The sequence below is a fragment of the Crocodylus porosus genome, unplaced genomic scaffold (assembly GCF_001723895.1).
Source record: "Crocodylus porosus isolate Cpor-Errol unplaced genomic scaffold, CroPor_comp1, whole genome shotgun sequence".
NCBI lineage: Eukaryota > Metazoa > Chordata > Crocodylia > Crocodylidae > Crocodylus > Crocodylus porosus.
The window spans coordinates 54,866,735-54,889,141 of record NW_017728886.1 but is presented as its reverse complement, the minus strand read 5'-3'; the positions used below and the strand labels follow the sequence as shown (position 1 = coordinate 54,889,141).

Sequence of the window (22,407 nt, the reverse complement as noted above, 5' to 3'; positions counted from 1 at the left end):
CTGTGAGTAACATCTGTATGCCATTTCCACTTGGGGGAAACACATGGAAGGTCATTCTTGGTAGTTGCTCTTTGCAGTCAAAGACCCCATCTCTAGAGGTCTGCCAAAGTTGAAGCCCTCCAGCATCCCAGAATGCAGTGGCCTCTCCTGAGTCAGGGCCAGTGGGGATGCTGGGATGCAGTGGGGCTGGGCACATTGCATTGCTCCCCAAGGATGTTTGGCAGAGTGAGCACCACAGCCACAGAGTGCCCAGCAGCTGCAGTGCCTCCCGTTGCCACCTGGGCTGGCTCTCTGCTCCTACCAGCTGCAGCATGAGGGGGCCAACTCTGGAGAAAAAAAGGATCGGTCCCCTCAGAGCTCAGACAGCACCTAGGTGGCCAGCAGCCTGCCTAGGCAGTGCAGAGGGTGAGCTTCAGAGAAAACAAAGATTGCCTGATCATTTTTTCTCTGGAGCCACAGCTATGCAGGTGAAGGATAGAGATGATTTTTCACCTTAATGTGCAACTGCTCCACTAAACGAAACAACACTAAGCTGATTAACATTTGTGTGGCTTACAGCATAAGGTGTTGCAAGGCCCTGATACTTATACATTTACAAGTCACTATAGGAGTGCTTGTTGTGGAGTACAAGTTGTTTTAGACTGACTCATTATTTGTGGAGGCGGGGGGAAAACCCCTTCAGTTTCAAAGATATGTTTACTGCTCCCCATAATCAGGCTTAAATGGGATACTAATGCTTCATAGCATTGCTTTGATTTTCTGTATGTGGGTAAATTCCACCCATTTAAAAAAATATTTATATTGGAAAATTTGGTTATATGAATATTCATGAAAAAGTAATACTGTTGAAACAAATTTTGTAGTTTTAAAATAAATATTTGAAAATATTCTATGGCATCCAATTCTTGAGAAAAACACATTTAAAAAAAATCCTTTCAGTGTTAAGTAGTCTATGGAACTATTATTATTGATAACAACATTAAAAATATGTGTTTTTTTTAAACTGAGAGCATCTATTAAGAATGAAAAGCAAAGCATCGCTGTTGTTTTCACTGTCGTCAAAATTCCAGATTTTTCTCCAACTCCTAAAGCCTTTCTCTAGCTATTGTACTGGAGTCAGATATAACAACTGCTATACTTCTTTCTTTCTAAGCAAGTGAATAAAGACAGGAAGTAACTGTGTTTATAGAAATGATGAGTAAGTCCCCTAGAAGTACTGTAAAACAACAGATAGTGAGGTGATCACGTTAAAAATATATTAACATTTTTCAAGGGTCAAGTTTCATATAAGAAGTGATGTTTTTCTTAGGGAACTTTAGCTGGACCAAATCATTCAAATTGTTTGAAGTTTTCCCTGAGATCCATGTGTCTGTCTATGCTGTTAATCTCCTGTCTACTTTGATGTTTCACCATGACTAAGCTATACGAGGTCCCCAAGCATTTCTGTGATCAGTCAGAATCTGAGAATGTACAAAGCTGAGAATGTAAAACAATGCTTTTTGTTGAGAGGCTGTTCAGCAAGTGAGCTGACAGTAAAAGTGAGCACAGCATACAGTACAATCCTATGTATAGAATCCCTAAGATGTCTTCTTTCTAACTCACAGGCAGAAATTTGTACCCTTCCCCTGCAGCATAAATAGCTTGCGTCAACTCTTCAGAAGATTATTTGAAACATCATTTGTTTACCCCAATTTTTGGATGTCCTGTAAATACACTGATGATAATCCTATTCGGAACAATTTACTCATTAGAACTCATATTTTTCCCTCCAAACTGTTGGGTGAGTCTGGTTCGTTCCTCTGTGGGTAAGGAAGGAGTGGGAGAGGATAAGAATTTCCTTCTCTTTCACCACTGCTCCGAAGCTAGCTGGAGCCCCTACGAGGAGCATAGTACTGCATGCTAAAGAGATTCTACTGCAAAGAACTCTTTACAACTTTATCGTATAAATACTCCATTTAGGAAAAAAAGGCAAACAGTAGGAAATAGTAGGGTCTTGATTCCCTTCACATATGGATGTAAATCAAGCATAATCACAATTAAGTTCATGGAGTTATACTGATATAAAACTATAAAAGAGAGAAAGATCAGGTCTCAGGGTGTGGACACATGAACATTTGGAGCTGTTTAAAAAGGGCAGTAGCTGGTATGGTTTCATTGTTGTGTGTGAATGAGCTGAAAATGATTCAAATGTAGAGAAATCACTTTAACACTCCTTCATCTAAGTTTAAAGCTGGAGCAGTTTTGCTACATTTGATCTCATCTCATTCACAAATAACAATTAGAAAGAATCAGCTGTTGCCCTTTTGAAACATTCCCATTTTCAGAGTTCCAAATGTTCATGTGTCCATACCCTTCCTTAGGTTTATGTAGGGATGCTATTATTGCACTTCCATAGTTTTGATGATCTGAACCCCATGACACATGATCAAACCAATCTGAGGTTACTGTGGAAATTTTGCAGCTCCACTACCACTTTCATCATTTCTTACCTTGCTACCAGGAACTGTATTTGTGGAAAAGATGCCTTTAATATGAGAAATGCTAATTCAGTAATATAAAGTCATCACAGTGAGTGGGAGCCGCTACTCTTTGTAAGGCTTATGTCATGAACAACTATAACTGAGACAATGGAGTTACACTGGTATAAAAATGGTATAAAAACAAACATTTTATCCTAGGACAAAATACAAACTTTCAGATATCCATATCCATTGTCCTGGGATAAATCCTGAAAAGGTTCATGGAATAAGAAGTACTAACAGTTTATCCTGGGACATCATGAAGTGCATCTGAATGGTGGTCCTGGGATTGCATCATTGAACAAATGGCAGAAAAGTGGCAGTGTATTCAGCTGCTCATCTTAAAGGTGATGTGTCTACATCCATATCCCAGAATATTTCTGTTCTGGGATACACCCAGGCACAACTTGGTGATGGATAAATGCAAAGTCTGTTTCTAGTCCTTTAGACAAGGCACTACATAGTTTATTCAGCCTACTAGCATCAAGGAAAGATGTGATTTTGAGGAGACACATATTATGGCAAAGTCAAATGACTGAGACTATAAGGAAGGCATAAGAAAGTGTACAGTGGGCATGTCTACACATTTATTAATGCATCTTCGATACTGCAAGATCTTGGTTGTAGCTGTGTTGGTCTAAGGACATAGGCAGGCAAGGTTCTATCAGGCACAAGCGCCCTTCTTTAGGCATAGGGAGACTCTGTAGTTGTGAGATCTCCAAGGAATGAAAGGGCCTTCACCCAACAAGGATACTCCTCAAGAGAGAGAAATTGTACATTGGAAAGAGCCACCTGGATATTATGTGAAGATTTGCTGCAGTACAAAAAGGAAGTCTCTATGAATCACACACCATTAGTGATGACATCCACCTTTCCCTGGAACCTACATGGAAAATCCTCAAACAATTGTAACCCATACTAGAAAAAGACCTCTTAAAGAGATCTTTCCAGAACCACCCATCCTAGCCTTTAAACAAGCACCAAACCTCGCTAACCTCATCACCTCAAGTAAAGTCCCTATGACCCAAACCACACCAAATGGATCATGCCAGGCCAAGAAATGCCAAACCTGCCAACACATCCCCACCACTCCTACATAACTACACCCCACAACAGAACCATCACCCTTCCTGGATCTTACACCTGCACCTCCAGAAATGTTATATATCTCATCCAGTGCACCAAATGCCCTGATGGAAAATATGTAGGAAAAACCAAACAACAACTGCGTACCAGAATGAACGCACACTGAAAATCCATCAAAGACAAAAATATCCACTTACTTTTGAGTGCCCACTTCTCACAAGACAATCACTCCCTCTCTAACCTCTCAGTTCTAATCCTCAAAAGGAACTTACAGAATACCCTTTTTAGATGAGCCTATGTATTTCACTTCATAAATCTACTGGATACAAAAATCATGGACTCAATATAGACATCAGATTTATGACCTATTACAACCTGCCTGACATCTGATTCACCAGGTACCTGCCTGAACTTGCCATTTACATTTTTCCTCCCCTTTCTCCCCTTCCCTTCCCTCCCTTCATTGTTTTCCTAATTTCCACCTATTTACATTTTCCCTGACCTCCTGTCAAACTTATAGCTTCTTTCATTACTTGGACATCTCAGAACAAATATGGAGTCTCCCTATGCCTAAAGAAGGGTGCTTGTGCCCAAAAGCTTGCAAAGAACATTTTTCTGCTATTCAGTTGGTCTAATAACAGATATTAAATCTAACCAAAGTACTTTGCCTGCCTTAGATACTGCACATTTAGTTTAGTATTTCCTTAATTAAACATTAAATGAACAGTACCTGAAGTTACTGCGCAGTAATGCCTGCACATGATTATTTGGTGTTGCTTACTGCACATTAGCCTAATAACACTGTGCAGTGGGATATTAGCATGTTTTTTGCTGTGCAGTGGGATATTAGCATGTTTTTTGCTGTGACATACTACTACACAGTGTTATTATAGGTTCATAGAGTGTTAGGGGCTGGAAGGGGCCTTGTAGATCATTGGCTCCAGTCCCCCTGCACTAGGGAGGAAAAGAGAACCCCAGCGGGGTAGCTGTCCAGTCTCCTTTTGAAGATTTCCAGGGTAGGTGACTACATCATCACTGGTGGGAGTTTATTCCACAGTCTGGACACCCTGACTATTGAAGGAGTTTTTCATGGAATTGAGGCTGAAGCAACCTTCCAGGAATTTGTATCCATTGGTCCTGGTCTTCCCCAGGGGTGTCCTGGAGAACAGCTGTTCACTGAGTTCTTAATGTAGCCCCCTGATGTAATGGTAAGCCACTACCAAGCCCCTCCCAACCTTCTCTTCTGTAGGCTGAAGAGGCCCAAGTCCCTCAGCCTCTTCTCATATGACTTGTCTTGGAAGTCTCTGATCAAATGGGTGGCTCTTCTCTGGACCCTCTCAAGTTTTTCTATGTCCTTGTTGAAGTGCAGTGCCCAGAAATGGATGCAGTACTCCAGCTGTGGTCTCACCAGTGTGGAGTACAGTGGGAGTATCACTTTCTTAGTTTTGCATGAGATGCAATGGTTAATGCACGCCAGCATGTTTCAGGCCACAGCTTTGCATTGCCAACTCATGTTCATGCACTGGTCAATCACTACACCTCGGTCCTTTTCAGCTGTGGTGCAAGTCAAATTGTCGCCACCAAGCCTGTAGGTATGTTAGAGATTGTTTGCCCCCAGATGGAGCACCTTACGTTTCCGAGTGTTGAACTTCATCTAGTTCCAGTCAGTCCAACTCTCCAGCCTGTCCAGGTCTGCCTGTATCTGCAACCTATCTTCTGGCATGGCCACACTCCCCCATAACTTGGAGTCATCCACAAACGTGGCCAGCGAGCTTTTCACCCCCACATCCAAATCATTGATAGAGATGTTGAAAAGCACTGGTCCAAGCATGGACCCCAGAGGGACACTACTGGCCACTTCTCGCTAGGATGACACAGATCCATTTATGAGAACTCTCTGGGTCCTACCATGCAACCAGTTTTCCACCTACTGAACTGTTGAGCAGTTAAGCCCACAACCTTCCAATTTTTCCACAAGGATATCATGGGATACTAAATGAAAAGCTTTTTGGAAGTCTAGGTATATAATGTCGACCATCTCTCCCATGTCCAGGTGTCGAGAGACCTGTTCATAGAAGGAGATGAGCTTGGTAAGACAAGACCTATCCATGACAAATCCATGCTGGCTGTCATTCAGAATCTTACCCTCAATGAGTGTATCACACATAGATTCTTTAATGAGTTTTTCCAGGATTTTCCCTGGGATGGAGGTTAGGCTGACTGGCCTATAGTTGCCTGGATCCTCCCTCTTCCCCTTCTTGAAGATGGGCATAATGTTGGCCCTCTTTCAATCCTCAGGGATCTCCCCTGTGTGCCACAATTTCTGAAAGAGTTTTGCCAGGGGTTCCACACTGACCTCAACCAGCTCCATCAGCACTCTTGGGTGAAGTCCATCTGGTCCTGCTGACTTATAAATATCTAGCTTTTCTACTTGGTTTTGCACCAGCTCAGCTGGAAAGGCTATCATTCCCATCATGCCCCCTGTGATCCTTACCTTGCTTGTCTTTCCCGCTGGTCTGGTGAAATACCAAAGCAAAGTGGGCATTCAGAAGTTCAGCTTTTTCCTGAAAGTCCATTACCAGCTGTCCCAAGGTGTTAAGCAGGGGCCCCATGCTTCCATTTGTTTTTCTTCTGTTCCCTACGTATCTAAAGAAGGACTTCTTATTGTCCTTGACTCCCTTGGCTAACTTAAACTCAGTCACTGCCTTAGCTTTCCTAAATATTTCCCTACAAGTGCGGACCACTATGGTATAGTCCTCCTTGAGGATTGTCCCTAGCTTCCACCTTGTGTACACCTCTTTCTTCTTTTTTAAGAGAACCACAATGTCCCTATTGAGCCAGGAGGGCTTGCCAGCCCTTCTGCTACCTTTCTTCTTCATGGGAACAGTTTTCTTTTGTGCTTTGAGAATAGTGTTCTTAAGGAACAACTACTCTTCATGCACCCCATTCACCTTCTGTCCCTGGTCCTGCATCACCTTCCGTACTAATGCCCTGAGCCTGTTGAAGTCAGCATTTTTGAAATCCAGAACTCCTGCTAGTTGATTTGTCAACCCTGCGGTGGACAGTGAACCTGATGAGGTCATGGTTGGTGTTGCCCAGGCTACCCTCAATGTTCAAGCTGCACACCAGTTCATTTCCTTTGGCCAAGACCAAGTCTAGGAGAACGGTACCTCTGGTTGGCCCTTGCACTTCCTGGTTCAGAAAGACCTCCTCAATTACAGTTAAAAAGCTACATGACTGATCTGACCTAGCTGAGCATTCCTCCCATTCTATGTCTGGGTAATTGAAATTGCCCATGACAACCAAGTTCCTTGCATGCGTGGCCTCTGTCGGTTCTCAAGAAAACTCCAGATCAAGCTCCTCCCCTTGGTTTGGTGGCCTGTAATAAACACCCACAGTTAGGTCTCTGTCACCTCATCCTCGCTCCCAAAGCTTGACCCAGAGGGTTTCAAGCTGCTTATCTTTGGAGCCAATGTCAGCCTCCAGAGAGCTATACTGCTCCCTCACATAGAGAGTTACACCTCTGCCTTTTCTCCCCCCCTGCTCGGTCCCTTCTGTGCAGGGTGCAACCCTCTACGGCTATGCTCCAATCATGCAAGGAGTCCCACCAGGTCTCCATGATCCCTACCAGATCATATTGCCTACTAGAGAGCAGGAGGGCTAGCTCCACCTGCTTGTTCCCCATGCTCCTAGTATTGGTGTACAGGCAGCTGAGGCCTCTAAATAATACCCACAATTTCCTGAGGCACTGTGGGAGAACCAGTCCATTAGCATTTTCAAAAACAGTTATCTTAGTGTCCTCCACATGGATGTTTTCCTGTGCGCCAGTCCCCAGGCATGCTCCACTTGGAGTTTCTCTGCCCCCCAAAAAAGTCAGTTTAAAGCCCTATCTGGTAGATCAGCCATCCTGGCTGAGAACAGGGACTTACCTCTCCATGTAAGATGGACACTGTCTTGTCCCAGGAGTCCTCTCTCTCTGAAGTTCATGCTATGGTTGAAGAAAACACAGCCTTCATGGTAGCACCACTGTTAGAGGCGTCTGTTTACTTCTTCCACACACCCTTCCCTCTTGAGTCCATGGCCTGCACAGAGAACACAGAAGAAAAAAACTACTTGAGCTCTCAGTCCCTTGAGCGCAGCCCCCAGAGCCCTGTAGTCACTCATGACCCAATCCGGATTACTCCCGGCCATGGTGTTCGTGCCCACATGGATGAGGAGCACGGGGTAGTAGTCAGAGGGATGGACAAGCCTGGGGATCCTCTCCACAACATCCTGGATCCAAGCCCCAGGCAGGCAGGTAGATTCAGACAGCAGATAGGTCCCTCCATGCCCCTTGGAGAGAGTCCTCCATGACCACCACCCAGTGTCCCCTTCTAGGGGTGGGAGTACTCCTGAGTACTTACCTCCTCCTCTAGCGTCTGTCAGAGTCTCATCATGCATGATGAGGGGATCATACCTGGTATGCAGCATCAAGGGAGGAGTAGCACTAGCTCTGTATCCTCTGGATCTGGAGACAAGTCTTCCAGGTAACTCTGGAAGGGTCTTTGTGGCCAGCCTTCTTCGTGGCCACCTTCTCCTTCACCTTCTTCTTCTCTATTTCTTCTTTTTCCTGGAGTAGTATCTGTCAATGTAATCTTCGTGGGCCCTGACAGTGCGTAGCTGACATACCTCCTCCTCAAGCTCCCACACTCAGCCCTTCAGAGACTCTACCAGGGAACATACCCCACAAGTGGGGGTGCCCCCATGCACAGTTGCCAGCAGCTGTGCCAGGCAGCCCCTACAGTCTGGGGCCACAAGCTCTGTCTGGGTGGAGGTCTCGGCGATGCCAGGATGCTTGTGGGTAAGATTAGTTGCTACCATGCCCAAGACTGATTGTGTGGTAATTGGCTATGCTATTACCCACAAACTGGTCAACGAACTGCCAGCAAACTGCTTCCCCTGTTAGTAGTCCTTGTTCACTGGCTCCCTGGTCACAAGCCAATGAGCAGTAAGCATCTTGTGTAGATACACCCTGTGACACCCAAAAGCTATGCCAACCATACTGTTGGTCAAATAAAAGATATCACTGCAAGAATTCTTTCCTCGAGACTATAAGAGTCAACTGTTTTTTCATCTTTGGGGAATGATGGTTAGTCTGTCAAAATAAGCCTCATAAAAGGTAACAGTTGAAAAAACCAAGAATATAGCTTAGAACCAAATCCTGGTTCCAGTCAGAGATGTCTGAATTATTTGGGGCAACGTAAGAACAGATGCAAAACCATCTCCAGAGCTTAAAAATAACTGAAATTTGAAAAAGATATACTCGTTTTAAAATGTTGGCATAACTCAGCATTTCCTATGTCACCTGGAAGCAGAAGAATGTTTAATGATATTCCTTTAAAAGCTTTTCTGCTGAAATGGGACATTACTAGAAATTTTAAATGAAATGATTTTGTGTACACAGCTTCCAAATCCTTGGATGTGGTTTGTGTCATGTTTTTCTTGTGGTGGAGAATACTAACTACCTGATCCCTCCTTACACCACCCTCCCATTTCTGTGGAAGAATTACCTTTGACTTACTAGTGCAGATAAGGGTGGTAAGTATCTGGGATGACATTCTGTACTGTATCCCTAAGAGCCAAGTTTTGTTTCTTCCCTATCTTGTACTGCTCCAAGCTTTGGAGGGGCTCTCAGAGCAATTTAGCTTTAGAAACCTACCTAATTTGCAGGCCATTCCAATGCTGCCTTTTCAGTTGCTGTGGCTTTTGCCTGGATATGACCCCCAGCATGGTCTCTATGCCAGGTCTTTGCGGGATTCTTCAAAAGGCAGCACATGGGTGTCTTCCTTGCTGCCTGTGCTACTGTGCCAGGAAGAAGGAATCTTCCCTGGAAAACACCACTCCTGCATAGGGAGGTGTCAGGTGTTGCTGGTAAAGGCCAGATTAACTCTTCCCTGGCCCTGCAGCTGTCAAATTGAGAGCTTTTGGATCCCCTATCACCATATACAACTGTGGTAGTTGTGAGGCCAAAGCTTGGTTAAGCTCTTGGCAATGATACCTCACCTTGCAGCAGCACCCTACCCCTGCTCTTTTCCATGTGGTCAAAACCTCAGGTTCCCCTGCCTACATTCCAGTTTCCCAGGTCACACAGTCTACTAGTTACACTGCTGATAATATTTTCAATTGTTCAGTGACCATTTTTGTCATGCTCTGCCTGTATATGTGTCAACTGCATTGGATGCAGCCAAGCTGAAGTGAACGTAAGTGAGCTTCTCTATTATGGTAGTAATTTAGAAGTAAATTTGGCCACTGACTCTGAAGTGGCTTAATATGTGAAAGAGAGATCTCACAGAACCTTGTAATGGGGCTTAGCTGACAATTAAAGCTAAGTAAATTGTAGTTTCTCAGAAGCCATGAAGAACAGTGCATTTTGTCATACAGTATCAAAGTGTAAGCTAAAATCTCATAAGGATTGTCTAATTAAACTGTTTTATTTATTATAATTAGTTTCATGACAACTAAATCTGCTCTTCTGATGCAGGCATTTTGATCGCGTGCTACATCCTTATTACTCTTCTATATCAAAATTAAAAAGCATGAATATTTATTCAAAAATGTCAGCAAAGAGCAGAGGATAGTTATACTTTGTATACTTTTAATTCTGCTTATGTTTCCAAATCACCTTCTGCCCCTCATCATGGTGCTATGAAATGCCTTAAGACACAGTACTATTTACATTTTTATTTTGGTTATACAAACATTTCTAAAACATGTTTACAGATTGCAACACTTTTTGATGTGCGTTCATGCCTAAAATGTAGAACACTGTCACTTTTCCAGATCATTACAATCCACATTTTGCTCATTTTAGACATTTCTCATTCTTGAAGTGTCATGCTGCAATTTTACTATTCTGTCCACATTTCAAATAAAATCCATCTTTCCCTCCAGTACATCAATACTGCTTTTTACCTCTTAATCTTTAAAGCAGATATCTTTTGCAATTTGTTCTCCACTACTGTGTAATTCTGGTGCATACTGGTAATAACTTGACTACAGATAATGACACTGAAGTGGCACATAACTTTATTCATTTGGAAAGTGGAAGTAATTAGAAAACTTAGTTAAAATGGAATTAGCTTTATTTACTTGTGGAATAGGTCCAAGAAAGAGTCATGACCTTGAGTTACCTCTGGCTACCTTTTAAATTCCCAGATAATGTGAGCGGCCTGTATCACTAAGCGTTTTTTTTTTTTAATCAGTAGAGGAAATTTAAAATCAACGTTGGTAAGGGTCCAGGTAGGAATAGTATGATTAATATTGCTCAAATATCCATTTGTTGAACAAACCATTTAACTATTTTATGTACTTCTAAAACACACACCATTGTAGTATCCAGATGCCAAAACAGTAATGCCGTCAATGACAGGAACCCTATTTACATTATATGTTGCGTTGCCCTTCTGAGAGTTTCTCTTTGCAGAGCTTCTTCAGATCATTCATCAAAGAGGTCAACAACTCAGGGTAGGAGATGAGAGGGCAGCTTCAGCTCATGGACTTTTGAAATTCCACAGGTTCCAAACATTACAAATATTAAAACTGCTCACAACAATAGTAATAATACTTTTAATATTTAGTAGTAAAAGTATGTGCTATCATAGTACCTACAAATGTCTGAACTGTTCCAGGGATTAAAATAAATCTACTAATTTATCTCATTAAGTCTAGAATGGCATTCTCAGTCTATTTTACTTTTTTAAGATGGATCACATGCTTCAGATAGAATTGCCAAAAATTCCAGAGGCATACAGCAGAACTGTTGCCATGTTGCTGTTTTAAATCTCCTTTATTTTTTTAACTGCTAAATGTAAGACTTAACATTTTAGACTTTCATACAGAAAATATATAACAGCATTGTGGAAAGTGCAATGAGTCCAGTATGCTAAAAATTTGGTATGTTTCCTCAGATAGTCTTCCTTAGGGATTACATTCACATTGGTTCTGGGCTATATTAACTTCATTTTATTATTAAAATATTTCCCTATCTACTATCATTTAACCATTTGTAAAATTATTCTGATTGGCCATATCCTTTTTATCGTTGCCTTTGTATGAAGGGATTCCATCACAGCTATTATATAATAATGGAATGTGGTATCAGGAGATTCATTAAAAGCACAACACCCTAATTCTAAGACACTTCAGGCAAACGAGATGTACTGCAATACATAAAGTAGTATGACATGAATTATTGGAAAAAGTCTTCTAGAATTGGGGAATATGTGTAACACTCTATTCACTAAGTCCCAGGGTCTGATAAATATCGTCACAGGATATATTTATAATGGTAAGGAAAAAAATCAGTATAAGTGAACAGGTAAAGTGCACAATGAGAAACAAGTTCTAGCCTCAGCACAATTGTTTAATTTAACATTCTAAAGATATGATATCATTTTTAGCAAACTGTAAAGGAATGGGCTTTGAAGTAAGACTTCAAATATTCTGAGTCATTTCCTGATTAAAATATAAATTGACTTCCAAAGCTGTCATTACCTAAGTCAGCCATGGGTGCAACCATACTGCTAGAGCAAGTCTTTTTTAACAGATACACAATACAAACAGATATGGTCATGGTGACAAAGTATTTATTTTCCCAAATAACATTTTCCAACTGCTTTGACGTCGAAGCAAGAAAAAATCAATACGCTGTTGTCAATATGTAGGCCCAATATAAACTACTTCACACTGTGGTTTAATAGCCTAGGGTAACCTGAAATTCTTGTTAGTTAACAATAATAATAATATGTTTCTCTTTTATAATAACTTTTGTCCACTATTCCCAAAACACATTACAAGTCTTACCTTGAAACATTCTGTGCTGCAGATAAATAGGATGATTAGCATATGAGGGCTGGAAAATAAAGATATGAGGGAAGATCACTACCTGAAAATATACCAGCTAGGGATTTACCCCATGGAGAGGTGAAGTCACTTACCTAGTTCCTTATTAGCATTTCAACATCAGTGCCAAGATCTCCCACTCTGAGCTCTCTCAAAGGGCATGATCTGAAGCCAACAGAAGTCCACAGAAAGAATTAATTTAGCAATGGACTGAACAGAAAGTATTTAGGTATGACTTATTTACTGACAAGTATTTTTATGGCTACAGTGACATTATAGATATTGTCCTATTGAGCTTGTTGTATTGTAATGGAAGTAAGCAGTTAGTATGTTTCAGATGAATTCTTTATTTAAGCTAACTAAAACATGTACATCTCCATCCTCTTAATTTTCTTTGATTCTTTTCTGAAGTTTACCTACTAACTGAAGCATGTATCACATTTAATTGCTCCAGTATTCAATAGTAGTACTGTATTTACTCAAATACAAGATGAGGTTTCTTTGTCCCATATCTTATAACACATAAAAGAAAACCTCATTCATTACATTGGCTATCATTAAACTGCTGCCAAAAGCAGCATATGCTCAGGAATGGAAACCAATTATGAAGTTGATTAAATGCAGCCAACACTAAGCACAACTATACAACACATGGCCTATATTGGCCATTAAAAAACGGGGAGGAAGTTGCTCCTGCTCCCCCAGGAGGGAATAAGCACCGGGCCTGGAGGTACTACAATACTAGACTGGCACATGGAGAGGCCACAGCAAGTTCCAACACCCACCCCCGGTGTCAAAAATACTTGATGGGAACCATTTTTTGTGGCCGTGTCTCCTCTGCAGCGAACTGGCACTGGACCTGGAGGCACGGCAACCCCAGGTCAGCACTGGGAGGGCCAGAGCCAGCCCTGACACTGTCCAGAACAGAAGTTACACATAAACCAGTTTAAGTGATCAGAAACTGGTTTAAACCTGTAACAGAACATAAGCTCAGTGCACATAAACTAGTTTCAAAATGGCTGAAACTGGTTTAAGATAAACCTGATTGAATGTAGTATCAAACTTAAACTGATTTGGGCCAAACCAGTTTATGAAACTTCTGTCCCAGACCCCTTCCTGGTTCAAGTTAAATCACAATCATCCAGCATCCCAGAATGCTTTGCAGCCCTGGGCTAGGCTGTGCTAGAGGGAAGGAGGGAATGAGGCATGGGGGAACAACACCTTGGGAAGGACTGCACCTCACAGGCACATTCCTGTTCGTGTCTGTGCTGGTGGGAAAGGGGAGGAAGGGGGAATTAAACCCCGCTCCCCTCCTTCACCTCAGGATACCTGCATCTGGCCATTCCCCCCCACTCCTGCTGCTCGAGCAATCAGTAGGGGTGGAGCCTGGCAGAGACTGTTGTGCCTCTGCCAGGCAAACCCTGGCTGGGCTCCTGTGCCAGGAAGAAGGCAGGGAGTGGGGATTAACTCCCCCTTCCCTTCTTTGCCTCAGGCTACTGGTATCTGCTCATGACCCTGCTCCAGCCACTCAAGCCATGAGTTGGGGAGTTAAAGCCTGGTAGGGGAGCACCCCCTGTTCCCCGCTTGAGTGGCGAGGCGGGGGGAGGCCTGGCAGGGGCTGCTGTGCCCATGCTAGGCAGACCCTGGCTGGGAACCCATGCTGGTGAGAGAAGGGAGGGATTGGGGGTTAAATCAGGTCAGAATCTGGCCACACTGCCCACTGCTTGAGTGGTGAGCAGGGAAAAGCCTGGCAGAGGCTGCTTCCCCCCTCCTTCTCCAGGTACACCCTGGCTGGGGACCGTACAGGCCAGGGTGGGGATTTAAACCTCTTCCCCATCATACTCAGTGGCCTGCTGGGGCCTGACCTTGCCACCCCTCCTCAGCTCAGCTTCCCTCCAGCCTTCTGGCCACTGCCTAAGAGAAGGGAGGGGTTGATTTAGTGCCCTCCAGATTCTAGCCTGCAACACTGCATACATGTGGCTGTACTTCCAGAATCAAAAGTGAATGTCTATTTGCTTGCTTCTCAGTTAATCTGTGCAGGCTGAACTAACCTGCAAAGATTGAATTGATTTGGGCTCTGGCTTTTTGAATGCTACCACCACCCCCACTGCTCCTGGGCAGGCAGGGGGTGCCTCACCATGGTGGTGCAGGGCTCCTGGCAGTGGCACTAAGCCTCCTTGCCTTGCTACACTAGGTCCTGCCCACTGGACTACAGAAGCCCCAGAGACAAAGGCAGCAGAGGGGGGTGCCCAGAGTCTGCAGTGGGCAGCTCGCATCTGCCCCGATCCCATCCCATTCACAAATCTGGGGGGCATGAGCCCTCCTGCTAGGCTGTCCGTGGTGGGGGGTGAATCGGTGTGACTACTCTGGGCCCCGAGCTTTGAGGAGCGCTGCAGAACCAGGTGGAGTGGCCATGGTGACTCTGGTGCTGACACTGGTTTTGCACCCAGCTGCCTGCTACCCCTCCCCCACTGCCGCCAGCACTGCTGCCATTGGCAACTGTTTCTTCACATCCAGGGTGTGCAGGATCTGAACTGGGGCGAGGCCTTGCACGAGCTGATTTGCCCCAGGCCCCGCACCCTGCTCAGGTTGGCTCTGCCCCTGTGAGAGTGCATGCAGTGGCAGGGAGCCAGTCCCACTCACCACCACCCCCAGATGATTTACCCATGGCTCTGTTTTGCTCCCCACCCTGGCCCCGCAGCTGTGCGTTTCCAGTTCCACCCTGGCCCCAGGCCCCACACCCCTGGGTGTTGCCCCAGCTGAGCAACACCCCCGGCCCTGCTCAACTCCCTCCCTCACTATGGGGTCCTCAATTGCCACAGACTTACCTGCAGGGAACTGCAGGACCTGATCTCCATGCTGTTTGGCTGCCACTTGTATGTGTGTGCACTTGCACATGCACGTGGTGCCCCCTGCCTGATTGCCTTCCTCCCACTCCCCCACCCACTTACAGGCTGGAACTCTGCCAGCCTACAAGAAGAAACCCACATATTTTCCTTTAAAGAAGAAAATCCATGTTTTTCTTCTGAAAATCCACATTTTCCCATGTTTTTCTGTGGCAAATAGAAAACCCAGATCTCTGCTTATCACCCTACATCTACAAAGCCAGAAATATTGAGCATTCTTATTTTACCAAGACTGCATAGTGCAGAAACTGCTACATAAAAAAATATATATTAAAATTTTAAACAATGTACATCAACTACCAACAAGAAAACAAACTCTTACTGACATTTCTTTCTTCATACAGAATCCCAGGAAGAATGTTACCTCAGTTACCATCTGAAACTCTCTGCCCCTCCCATCAGTCCTCTCTATTGGTTTAGTGAAATAAGTGTGTCCAGTCCTTTTTCCTTCACTTCTTCACTGCTTCTTCCTTTCCAATCTTGTCCTTGTCCCAATCAATGTAGTATTTCCGAACATGCATCCCCAGCTTCTGTCACTCTCTTTCAATAAAAGCCAACCCTTAAACAACCAGAGTTTTCTTACTTTCCATAAACTAGTTTTAACACATACTAAACAAGTCCTTAATAACATTTCCTTCAGTCCCTTTGCCATGAGTCCATATACTACCATCTCCTGGGCTAACGATGCTCAGAAAGCAGTGGATCCTTTCCCACACTCCCTTTTCCTATGCTCACTCCCAAAACATGTCCCACCATTTCTTCTTCCCTGCACCTCTCACTTGGGCATCTTGATGAGCTCACCAAGCCCCATCTATATTGTACATCTCTCAGCAGCAAGGTATTTCTTACAACCATCCATGATAGGTCACCACGTTTTGCCTTTTGGTTGTTTACCTGCCACTGTGCTCCCCACCTTCTTCACTTGTCCTTCTGTGAAGTTTCGCACCAGCACCATCCTGTCTTTCTCCCTTACCGCTTTCTTCACTTTCTTGTGATATTTCAGGACCTCCATCCCTACCTTCCCTAGGTTATACCTCTGCATCAATCCTTCCATCCTGATGTAATGAATCCGTTGTTCCCACACCCATGGACTCTTCAAAGAGGTCTAATGTACTCCCTATTTCCTTGCAGCTGTGATACATGCTGTCTTCCTCCACTACCACCGTGTATACTGTGTTTCCATATTTCACATAAATGAACAATCCCAAGTCTGGCAGCACCTATCCCTGTCTTGTTTTATACAGTTCAGCTCTAGCCAAATTTTCTCTTTTGGAATTCCAGAAGAACATATTTTCCTCTGTACTTTTGCTATTTGCTGCCATGTCAGTGGGAATACAATTCCTCTATATAGAATAATTGGCAGTAGCACAGCCTTAAAAGGACAGTGTTCTTCTGGACCAAAACCAAAGCATTTACTGTAGCCTTGCTGTCACCTTTTTCCATTTTCTATTACCTTTCCCTTTGGCATCCTTGGCTTGGGATCCCTAGCACTCTGATTGCTCTTTTATTTGAAGACACAAATTCTCCAGTTCCCCACTCCCATTATTTTGCTTTTCAGTTCTCCCTACTCTGATGACTCTAGCACCCTTTCCATCAAAAGTCTCTCACTAACCACTACATTTATATCACCCATATATATTATTCATTTTACCTCTCCCCCTCCCAGTATCTTTACTCCACTTATGATCTTGTCTTTTCTTAATCTTTGTGCTAACGGTTCTATGCTGCACACAAATAGTAACGGCAGCAGGAGGTACCCTTGTTTCGCCCTTTGATGGATTTTAAAGGCCCCACTTGGGTGCCCATTACTTTGGAGTTCACTGTATGCAATAACCTTTATACAGTTCAGCTTTAGCCAACCTTGGCTAGAGCTGAACTGTATATTCTGTATACAATAACTTTATCCATAAATTTCTCTGGGAACCCCATTTTTCCTAGCATTTCAAATATGTAATCGTGACCCAGTCTGTCATATGCTTTTTCTAAAGCTGGTTTGCTATAACTGTGTTTGTTTTCCTCTCTTGGATGTGAGACAGTGGACACATCTATACATGCACAGTTTCTGCACAGTAACCTAAATTACTGTGCTGTAACCTAAAATCACTGCACAGTACGGGTGTGCATCTACACGTGCACATGCATACTGTGCAGTAACTATGGTGACTTATGCTGATGTGGGCATAAATTTGATACCTGCATTATGCAGGTATCAATTAGTTAATGCACAGTAACACACATGTAGATGCCTTGCTAACTTGAGTCCCAAGTCAGACCACACACCGTGCTAATGCACTTTAATGCCTCCACGTGTAGATGCTGGCCTATTTCTGCTTACTGTGCAATAACTTACTGTGCAGTAAATTAAATATGACATAAGTGCATGTGTAGATGTGTATCTCTAATCACTCTGAGTGCTTTGAAAATCCTTCTACCTAGCACTGTGCATACTTGGTTTTCATGTATTATCTTTTGGAGGCTTTTCCTCATCCTCAAAGTCAGCTTCTTGGCCATTAACTTATAGTCCATATTAAGGAATTTAATTGGTCTTTGGGTTTTTAGGAGTTCCTTCTCACCTTTCTTGAACAGTAAAATCACAGTGCCTCTTGTAAAATCTTTCTCTGCCTCTCCTGTTTCCACAAAAACTTCCACTATATCCCTCCCTACCCATGCCCAAAACTTCTCGTAAAATGCCATAGGCTGCTCCTGGTGATTTCCCTCTTTTAGAGTATATAAACATTCCTTCACTTCCTTTAAGCTTATGTTTTCTTCCATGTTCTTTGCTTCCTCCTCCTCTACTTTCTCTTCAATCTTTTCCAAGAAATCCTTCATCTTCTTTGTGTCTGTTTCTTTCTTTTGCTCTCTGTAAAATCTTCTCATCACCCCAACACCTTCTCCTACTTTTCCACCCAGGCACCACCACTTTCCCCCACTATTTTAAGCTCTCCTTTGCCACCTGCACTCTGGCCTAAAAGTATTGGGACCACTCTTTGTTTTCTTCCACCAAGAGAGGTAGTGCTAAGAACATTTTCTCACTCAACTTCCTTTAAAACCAGATTTCTAACTCTTGCCTTGGTTTTTCTAGCTTGTTTAGTACCTGTCTCCATTCTGCAGCTTAATCATAGAATCATAGAAGATTAGGGTTTGAAGCTACCTCAGGAGGTCATCTAATCCAACCTCCTCCTCAAAGCAGGACTATCCCCAACTAGATCATTCCAGCCAGGGATTTGTTAAGCCAGGCCTTAAATACCTCCAGGGTATTCCACCACCTCTCTAGGTAACCCATTCCAGTGTTTCACCACCCTCCTAGTGAGAGAGTTTTTCCTAATATCTAACCTAAACCTCCCCTGCTGCAACTTGAGACCATTACTCCTTGTTCTGTCATATCTCACCACTGAGAACAGTCTACCTCCATCCTCTTCAAAACCACCTTTCAGATAAAGATTGCTATCAAATCCTCCCTCAGTCTTCTCTTCTGCAGATTAAATAAGCCCAGTTCCCTCAGCCTCTCTTTATAAGTCATGTTCACAAGCCTCCTAACCATTTTTGTTGCCCTCCACTATACTGTCTCCAACTTGTCCACATCTTTTCTATGGTTGGGGGGTGGGGGGGGCTCAATGCAGGGGCTCCTGCATCTTTCTTTGCATCTCTCTCAGCTTTTTCATTCTTCTCCCTGTACATTTTCAGCCTTCCTTCCTGAAGAATTCTCCCATCCTCTTTTTTACCATCATCCACCATTCTCTGGTACTCCCAACATATTTCTTCGGTGTTCACCACCCCTCATACTGTCTCATGTACACTTGACATATCTCTTCATCTTGTAACAGCTGCATATTTAAATCCCACAGTCATGGAATTTATGGAGCTCTTACTAAGACTCATTTTCACCTTCAGCATCCAGTGATTGCTAAAAGCCACATATATGGTTTCTTTCTTCCATCCCTATTTCTTTTGATATAGACAGAAAGTCAATTCTTGATTGTTTCTTTCCACTGGGGTCTGTTCTAGTGAAAAGTTTCTCCCCTGCATGCACATCTCTTATTGAATCTTCTTTTGTTATATAACCCTTCTGCTAGGCACCAGTCAGCGACAAGAAGGGCCAGGTTCAATTTTGAAGTACTAAATACATTTTACCTTAGCTCAAGCCCCCACCTAGACCACCTGGGAAACACTAAATGAATGACTAGGGTGTCCCGCATAAACAAAAAACCCTCCTTGCAAGCAGTGTAAAAGAAAAGACAGATGACAAAAAAAAGAGGAAAACACCAAATGCAATTTAGAACACTACTAACTACAAGACATAGTCTTTGTGTTTCACTGCACCAGGGAAAGCTGCTACAGCATAGGTCTTTCTGTGGTGCAAGGGGCCCCTCGTTGCTCTTGGAGAAATGGTAGCGTGCCAATCTTGGCTCCCAAGGAGAGGTTATATGTGTGTGGGGGGAGTGACTGTGGCATAAAACACCATGCACACACCCCAAAACTTCTGGGCTGAATTATATGGCCTGCTGAAACAAAACTGCAGGAAAAACTCCAAAAGGAGCCAGGTTGATTAATGGCTACAGCCAGCTCAACCACACAACATGACTAGAGCAAAGGACCATCAGGAGAAACAAGGGGAAAGACCAGGCTTATGCTCTAGGCCTGGGCTGCAGCTAGTTTAGGCCACAGCTGCACAGGGAGCAGAAAGTTGTAAACCTCAACCCTGGCCCAAAACTGGCAAAGTTAGAAACTCCCCACTTTCAGCCCTGTTTAAACTGCCAAGCCTAACTCCTGGCCAGAAAACCCAAGGAGCCAATACTCTTTCCCCCCAGTATTAATCCCTTAAAACCTCAAAAGTATAATTCATTGCATTCTGTCACTGATGACTTCTACCTGCTTTTCTCTCAGTTTTGGGTTCTTGAATAATATTGTTACCCCTATCCCTGTTCTCATTTGTCCCTGACTACCAAGATGGTCCCCATCTTCACCTTTTCTCAAAGCATTTATAATCCTTCTCCCCTGGTATATCATATTCTTGTAGGTAAATTATGTCTGCCCTTACTGAGTTCAACTATGTTTTAATCTGTTCCTATTTTCTCCTTGTCAAGATAGTCTTGACATTAAGCAGAACTATTGTCAATGCCATTTCTGCTTGTTTTTAAATGACTGTGCCTGTCCCTTTAAGGTTCATCCACACATCCTTTGAGTTGAGTGCACTTGTCCCTTTAAGATTTGTCTGTGCTACTGCTCAGGGTGGTCGATTCCTCCCCTTCCTTCACTTGCATTCCGGTAGCACTTGCAAGCTGCTGGGTCATTTTCATATTTAAGAAGGCTTGTATATTCCCACCTCCCTGCTATATCCTGTCTTCTGGTCTCCACTCCAGGCTGGAGCCCAGAGGCAGCAGCAGCAGGAAACTGTTTTCCAGCTCTTCCTCTGACTCACCTCCCTCAATACCAAATTTCTTCTTCCAGACCTTCAGCTCGTACATTTTCTTTATTTTCCTGGTCTGTCTCTGGTTCTTTTTCTTGATCCATCTCTGCTTCTGTTATCTGTAGGGTGTCTTCTTTCTTCCCCACCCCTACATCCATGTCTAAGCGGTTTGTCGTTCTTGCCTTCCCTTCTAGTCCATCTCTTATCTTACTTTTCCATCCATCTATGTCTTCTGCCTCTAGTAAATCTGTATAGATTCAAACTATAATCACTCTTTCTCTTGACTTTTCTCCCAATATGAACTTTATCCCTCTTAATTCCTCCCTCCCAGCTTCCTCTTCATATTTCTTCCAAAAGTTCTCATACCATTCTCCGTCCCAATAAGTCAGTTCCCAAGCCTTTCAGTTTTAGGAAGTAATCAGGCTGGTGAGATGTTCTGCCTACACCTCCAAACTCTCAAACAGTACCTTTTCCAAAAAATTATATCTGCTCATCATCAATCCCATCTGCATCCCATCATCAATTAAAGTTGCGTTTATCTTCAGTCTCTGCTCCTCTAGTTTTTCTAGGTGCCTCGTCCATGTTTGTCCACCATGCCACTCCTGGGAGGCTAGCCTGGCATCATGCTCCTGACACTCTCTGCTTCTCACCCAATGTATCTTCTCTTGCTGCACCTACCCAGTCTCCCACTCTCTTGTGCTCCTCTCTTCCTTCTGTCATTGTCACTGTCATTATTGCTGCGCCTAGCATTGTTCCCATGGACTTCTTTCTTTTCTATCTTTGTCCTTCTCCATCTGTCTCTAGATCTTCATTTCTACTTTTCAACTTTTTTCACTTTTTGCTTACTTGCCACCACTGCTATTATTTTGCGCTTCCGGTCTCCCTTCTCCACTCCTTCCATCCCAATGCTCTGTCAATCTCTTTCTCTGCTTTTAAGGCATTGATCAGGCTTTCATGCTAATGGGAACCTACCACAAGGCTAAGTTACTATAGCCCATCTGAATAAGATATATATGGCTGTGTGTAGATTAAATGAGAGGCGTGTGTGCACGAACCTTTAAAGTGGGCTAAATGCTTTTGCACCACTTTAATGGTTTCAGTGGTGTACTGGACATTAATTCCAGCTGCTGTAGGAATGCACCTTAAATGACTTGGGGAATACCAAACTAAAACTCCTTTGAGGAGTTTTAATGTGCTGCCCCTAAAGCCACAGAGTTAAGTACTGGGCAGCCCGGGAAAGCAGGCTCTGTCCAAGAAAAGTGGCAAGCCTGATCTTTCCCCTCCCCCCCCAGTCTGCCTGCCTGCCTGTGCTGTGCGGGGGCTCAGTACTCCCTGGGCCCACCTGAGCCAGGTACTTGCAGGCAGGTGCCACCTGTGGGGGGTCTGCTGCTGCCACAGAGGGAAGCATCATCCCCCTCCCCCTCCCCCACAGCCCAGGGACCACTCCACCCACCAGCAACTTGCCCTCCCCTCCTCTCCCTGCCAGAGAGGCAGATAAGTCCCAGGGTACTCAAGAAGCTGGCGAGAGTCATAGCCCAGCCCCTGGCACGGATCTTTGAAAACTCCTGGCGCTCTGGTGTAGTGCCCGAAGACTGGAAGAAGGCCAATG

At 43.8% G+C, this 22,407-nt stretch overlaps 1 long non-coding RNA gene across 1 annotated transcript in view; it reads right to left on the bottom strand.

Annotated features, from left to right (window-relative positions):
* Positions 1-10,237: 10,237 nt before the first annotated feature.
* LOC109321374 overlaps positions 10,238-22,407 on the bottom strand; it is a 22,046-nt gene continuing 9,876 nt past the window's right edge. The window contains exons 2-3 of the long non-coding RNA XR_002104048.1: positions 13,815-13,820; positions 10,238-10,248 (exon numbers count right to left, since the gene is read on the bottom strand). This is a non-coding gene — a long non-coding RNA (uncharacterized LOC109321374). The remainder of the gene's footprint in view (positions 10,249-13,814; positions 13,821-22,407) is intronic.